We start from the raw sequence: 6558 nt of genomic DNA, 5'->3' as shown, positions 1-6558 counted from the left end.
TTTAACTTTAAACTTTTTATTCACCCGCAATGAAATGATTTATATCTTTACAAAAATATTTCTGGTATATTTTATTTCACAAGTTCTAGAAGTCTTTCGTTCTTTTCATAAACTCATCGTTTGACAAAATAATGCCACGGCGAAGAGAGTATACAGTTTGGGGGAGTTCCTAAAGTAGAATCTAAAGAAAATATTGCCAAAGCAAATAGAATGGATCCCGACATTTAAAGCAAAGACATGATTGATGTATCAACTAATTAAGGTATTGCTTCAAACGATGCTTGAGGTAACTTGAAGCAAGAAAAGCATACTGTAGTTGTTTATGAAGAATTATTTTTTCTCTCCTGTCCTTGTATCCAAGTAACCAAAATGCTCTCTTACATTAAAAGAAACTTCTATTCTTACTTATTCTTCTCACCTATTTGGAGAAGCGAATAAAGCGAAACATTGAATAACTTTATAACATAATTTCCTTAACAAGCGTCTTATAAATTCGTTTTAGCTCTATGTAACGAGCTCGAAAAGTTTATGATGTTGTAACAATAGCGTCTGGTTTAGATAAATGAGCGGGTCGGATTGGATATGAGTGTGTTGAAAACGGGTTTAGACAAAATCGAATAAGTAATCAAATTGCTCACTTTTCCAGTCTGAAAATAATAATTTTGTTCTTGAACTACCCATTCAAAGCCCAATGACACTGATTCTTACATTTCATTTTACTTTGGGCTTTGACCAAACAGCAACTTATAGAAGAAAGTTGCACGAATTGGCTTTAATTTTTGTCCTTTAGCAATTGAACTTATACCGAGTGAGAACACAAGTTCTTTAGCCATGTGGAGCATAACTTGTGTGATATTATGATGCGAAAATAAAAACTTATGTCCCGCGAAAAAGTTATGTGTTATGAGGGTAAACTTTAAAGACCAACATAAAATAGGACAAAGGTTCAAACGACTCCAACTTATTCACCTTCTCCCACAATTACACTGATCGTTCTCTAGTTGAACAAATAAGAACGGGTACTCGACAAGTCTATCAATTTGGTTGTAGAAATAACATCAATTAGCTACTTTTTCGATCTTGTTTTTGAAAAATAGTCAATATTTTGGAGTTTAGAATTTCACTAATGACATTCCAAGATGTAATAGCATTCACTGGTCACTACTCAGCTCCTGTAATTGAAAAATGACCACTGTCTTGTAATTTCAAATTTCGCAAGTGAAATTTTAGAAGTTTTCTTTGTGAATTTTGAAACTCCAGAATAGTGACTATTTTTCAATTACAGAGAGTGAAAAGTGACTATTTGTAAACTTTCCCAATTGGAAGCATGAATGACTCCGCCATTGGTTTTGGATTTGGGAAAAAGGAAAAAAGAAAAAAAAGAGAGTGATACTGGAAATGACTTTGCATTATGTTTGTGTATGTTTAAATAAATAGTATAGTACTATCTTTAGCAATGCCCTTAAAAGGCCAAAATTTTTGAGTCCATTATCACTGCTAAAAGCAAGATTCCAATTTCTTGTCTGGGTTATCTACCTTTTATAATAGGTCTTAAAGTAAATAAAAGTATACATATTTACTTCTGTAAACTCTATATTTGTTACCATAACAAATGATAATGGAAGTAATGAGACTTTAGACTTTTTTTTTGGAACCCGAGGATAGTCCGCAGCCGCTGCAATCTCTGCACAACCTCTGTCCTTCGGGTGAGCACTCTGTGGTGAGCACTTTGTGCGCACTGGCTAAACCCCCCACTGTGTAATAGCCTGCAAACCACACAAGAGATGTAAACCGCACTAGGCAAGCCCTATGCGACAGGCTAGACTCAGAAGGCATTGAGGGGGGATCGATCTCGGCTCATCCATGTGGATAACCACCCTCCAAACCAACTGAGCCATACTGAAGGACGAGATTTTAGACTTGTTGATTGTAATTATTTGATTTTTATAGGTTTACGGAGTTCAGTAGATTTTATTCAAACTCTATGTATTTATTAAGAAAATTATTGAATATCTTCAAACTATTTTATTGTAATTTTAATATTGTATATCATTAAAGTTGAAGTCAGGATTTTCAGTTTACGTGAATTGAACCATAATTATTTTTGCTTACTGGATTATGAATAAATTATTTATTTGTATTGAACGAAAATATCAATATAATTACAGAGTTTGATTCAAAACTACTGATGAGTTCTACCAAACCCGTGTTCTTAAAGCTGGCTTCATCTCTGATATTAACTTGAAGCCATTATAATAATCCATAAACGTCGAATCTGGAATCTGCCTCTATTTCAAACCCCAATTCATACATAAATCACTTCCCTTTCTTTCAAGAATAATTCTAAAAAAAAATGATTGTTTGGTGCACAAAGTATTTTCCGTTAGCAGGGTCGGGGGAAGGGTCACACACTAAGAGATGTGATGTAAACAAACTATCTTAATGCAAATATTAGTGGTTGTTTCCACGACTCGAACTCATAACCTATATGGTCACACGTAGACAACTTACTGTTGCTCCAGTGCTCACTTCTTTAAAAGTCATCATTCTAATTAGATAAATACAAAAGGGAGTTTCTTGATTTAGACTGATTAATTCCACAGCCCAAAAGATGCTTTAGTTGAACCTTGTTATGGTCCATGACTTAGGAAACATCACTATCCAAAATACTGAGTCAAATTCTAGGAAGTCATACATTAATGCTTTGAGATATACATGCGTTTACTATCCATGATTGAGCTTTGAACTATACTAATCGTCTGAAATTATTTATTGTGATTTTATTTTGTACACCATTTTGAAAACATTGATTAATGCTAAACCTAACTTGCCTAAGTTTCTTACTAGTGCTCCACCTATAATTAAGTCAAATAACTATAATTAGGAAAAAAAAAAAATAAGGATGCCGATAAGTTCATGATACTCGGTTTTATTTTATACAAATTACTAATGTTTCTTCTAGTTTTACTGAACTTATGTGGCATATAGGGGCGGAGTTAGGGGTGATAAGGACTAGGCCTGTGCACAAATCGGTTCAACTCGAATTTCCGAACCGATTCGAAACAATTCGAATAATTCAATTTGGATAATAAAATTCGATTTCGATTTACAAATGCAATTGTAAAATATTACGGTTTAACGGTTCGGATACGGTTGGCTTCAATTATCAACCGAACCGACCCGAACAAATCGAATTTATATGCCACTAATGACTAATTTGACTAATACTCTAACTATATATACAATTCATACTTAATAGTGAAGTAATATATATTTAACTTCAGAAATGGTGCAAATGAATGTCTGCATTGCACACCTTGCACTGGATATTCATGGCCTTCTTATTGGCCTCAAGCTGACTTCCCTTTTGTCTTTCATCTTTTCAGCGTTCTTCTCACAAGCCATCTTTGCCTTTTGGCCATTGCCTTCACCCATGGCTTTGTTTGTTCTTTGATCTTAGCCTGTACAAATTAGAGTTTTTTTTTTGGTTTTTTTTTTTTTTTGAGGATGCAAACTAAGTTATTATGCTTGTCTGCTTGCAAGATGCTAGATTATTAATTTGGTATATGTAATGTGGTGTTGGCGGATTTGTATGCTTGCACAAGTTGTCAAGGTCTTGTTTTGCTATTTATATGCTATTATGCTTGCAAGTTTATGATTTTTTCTTGGTTATAAGGCTGCAAATTTAGGATCACATTATTTTGTGTTATGTTTACTCAAAACTGAAATGAAAATAGTTGCTTGTTTAAATTTCAAACAAATTGAACAAATCGATTTGTGTAACCGAACCGAAATAATAAAAAACAAATCGAATTGAACCTAGAATGGATCGAGTTTGGTTGAGAATTTTAGAAAGTCGAAATTCGAAATTTCAACTCGATGATGGCCGAAACCGAACCAAACTGATTCGTGCACAGGCCTAATAAGGACCCCCTTTCGCCAGAAAATTACATTGTATGTATACATGATAATAATTATTTTTTATGTATATTATTGAATCTCCTTAATTTTTTATTGTGTTTATTTCTTTATATTTTGAATCGTCTAAGTGAAAATTTGACTCCGCTACTAATGGTGCAAATCCAAATAACTTGCTGCAGGAACAGGTAAAAGCTTAGATGCATCCGGTGTTACACCAAAGTATCAACATACCATTAAGGTTAAGTGATTTAATGAAATAATACATACTGAAACCTGGTTATGTGATTAAACTCTACCTACAAACACATGTTATGTATCTATTGGTATGATGTAGGTATATACCGAATGAAGGTAATCTTTTACTAGATACCGAATGATTAAACAAAAAACCATAATTCATTTTTCTTTCGGATGTAATTTACTAATTATATACTCATTGTCTCTTCTTATTTACCATTTCTCGGCCAGTTTCCGTTACTGTTCTTTAACAACTTGGCTGTTTCAAATTAAGTGCATTATATTGTCAAAGTGCCCAATTTAAGGATTAACATCGAAATCCCATCTGCCTAACTAATGAGAAGGATACAACTAATAAAAAAAATATAATCAAACAAAAGAAGTTTGAAGTGTGTACAGTGGCGGAGCCAGGAATCTCGTCAAGGGTGTTCAAATTTTAAAGAAATCGATATACTTTTTTGCGTTGAATGTGTACGCCGAAAATTTTAAATCAAATAATGCAATATTTAGCTAAACCATACAAATACTTTAATAGAACTGCCATTTTATAAATCAAAATTAATATAAAAAAACAACAAAAAATTTCTACTAATAAATTTATCATTTAAATAATTTATCACAATTAGGATTGAAAGTAGAACTACAAAGCCTAGAACCAAAGGAAGGGAGAGTCAGCGGGATAAAGTTTTTTGTTAAAGAAAATTTTCTACAAGTTAGCATTTAAAAATTTAAGATTTGCTTAGTAGAAAAAAAAAAAAAAAAAAAAAGGAAAACCACACAAAACCCCTAAAACGTAAAATATGTATCCGCCCATTTCCCCTTTTAAATTAATTTCGCTTCTTACCCAACCGGCCGAAAATATTTACCCGATTATGCCCTCGCCCAAAACCCTTCCTCCATGATATCATCGCAGTATATTTTATATATCATGATGGTATCATGGAGGACTAAGAGAAATACTGAAGCAGTCCTCCATGATATCGTCTCAGTATATTTATGTACCACGATAGTATCATGGATGACTGAATAGTGTCTCATTGAAGCACTGAAGCAATCCTCCACAATACCATCACAATATATGTATATAAGATGATGGTATCATAGAGGTATTTTTGAGAAAAGTGTCTTTTGAATAAATATACATGATACCATCTCGTTATATTTATATACCATGTTGATATCATAATTTTGGAGGCATTTCAGATAAATAGTTTTAGGGGCATGAAAGTAATAGAAGTTGGGCGGGTAATTATTTTATTTTCGGGGGCAGCAATGATCTTCCCCCCAAAAGGGTTGTTTTTACACAATTTTAAAGTTTTAAGAGTTACTCCTCTATTTGAAAACTTTGAACATAGTGAACACCCTAAACCGCAGCTCTCACTTGACCTACATGTTGGGGTATATACCATTAACCATGCTTTTAGACATGGTATATTCTAACAATTGTCATGATTAAAAGTCTAAGTGGGAGATTGTTGGGATATATATACTATTAACCATGTGTTTGGATATAGTATTTATTATAGAACAATTATTTATTCATTGTTTAATAAAGAATTAAATAGATCATGTACTAGTATGTGTGTCCTTTACTTATATAGTAGATGATTTAGTGTATAGAGTTTAGCTTATACATGGAAGATTAAATCGTTCGGCCTTATAAGTATAAAATTTATGTTCACAATCTAAGATGGAATTGGACAAAGCCATCGATGATTGTAGCCCCAAGATTAATATAATGTATCTTCATTATGGGAACGTAAGATAGTTAAAGATTTGTGCTAGTACATTTTGTATGTATTGAACGGACCAAGTAGAGATAAGTGTTTTTTGTATCTTGAATATATAAAACAAATTCTCTAGTTCATTAAATGTACTTATACTCTTAATCTTGATATAATTATTATGATCAATGTGATTTGTTCATTATTTTGATTTATTAAAAGGTACGACTCAATTGCGGGTCTATGTATTCCTGGTAAATCGGATAATGGCAAATTACATTTGTGAAGTAATAATTAGTTGATAGAATCCATGTCTCGACTTTGAGATTGATGATACCCCTTTATGGATGCTTATAAGTCTCATGTGAAAACCCTGCAGGTGGATTTTGTATCCGTCACATGATATAAGTTAAGCGGAAATATAAAGAATTCAATTAGTTAATGAATTAAATTGTCAGTAATTTGATTTAATTGATTGATATCTGTAATCTTAACATGGGGAGTTAAATAAGATTTAATGAGAGATTTTGAAATTGAACTAAGGAGTGCAGTTACGATTTTTTAGTGGAATAATTCGTAATTTATTATGGTAAGATTAATTCAGATATTTCGAATTAATTCCATAATTGGAAGCCTCGTTAATTAAATTCTGTGGTCCCTGCTGTGCCCGAATAAT

Source organism: Lycium ferocissimum, chromosome 1 (genome assembly GCF_029784015.1).
Source record: "Lycium ferocissimum isolate CSIRO_LF1 chromosome 1, AGI_CSIRO_Lferr_CH_V1, whole genome shotgun sequence".
NCBI classification, from domain to species: Eukaryota; Viridiplantae; Streptophyta; class Magnoliopsida; order Solanales; family Solanaceae; genus Lycium; species Lycium ferocissimum.
This window is presented reverse-complemented; position numbering follows the sequence as displayed.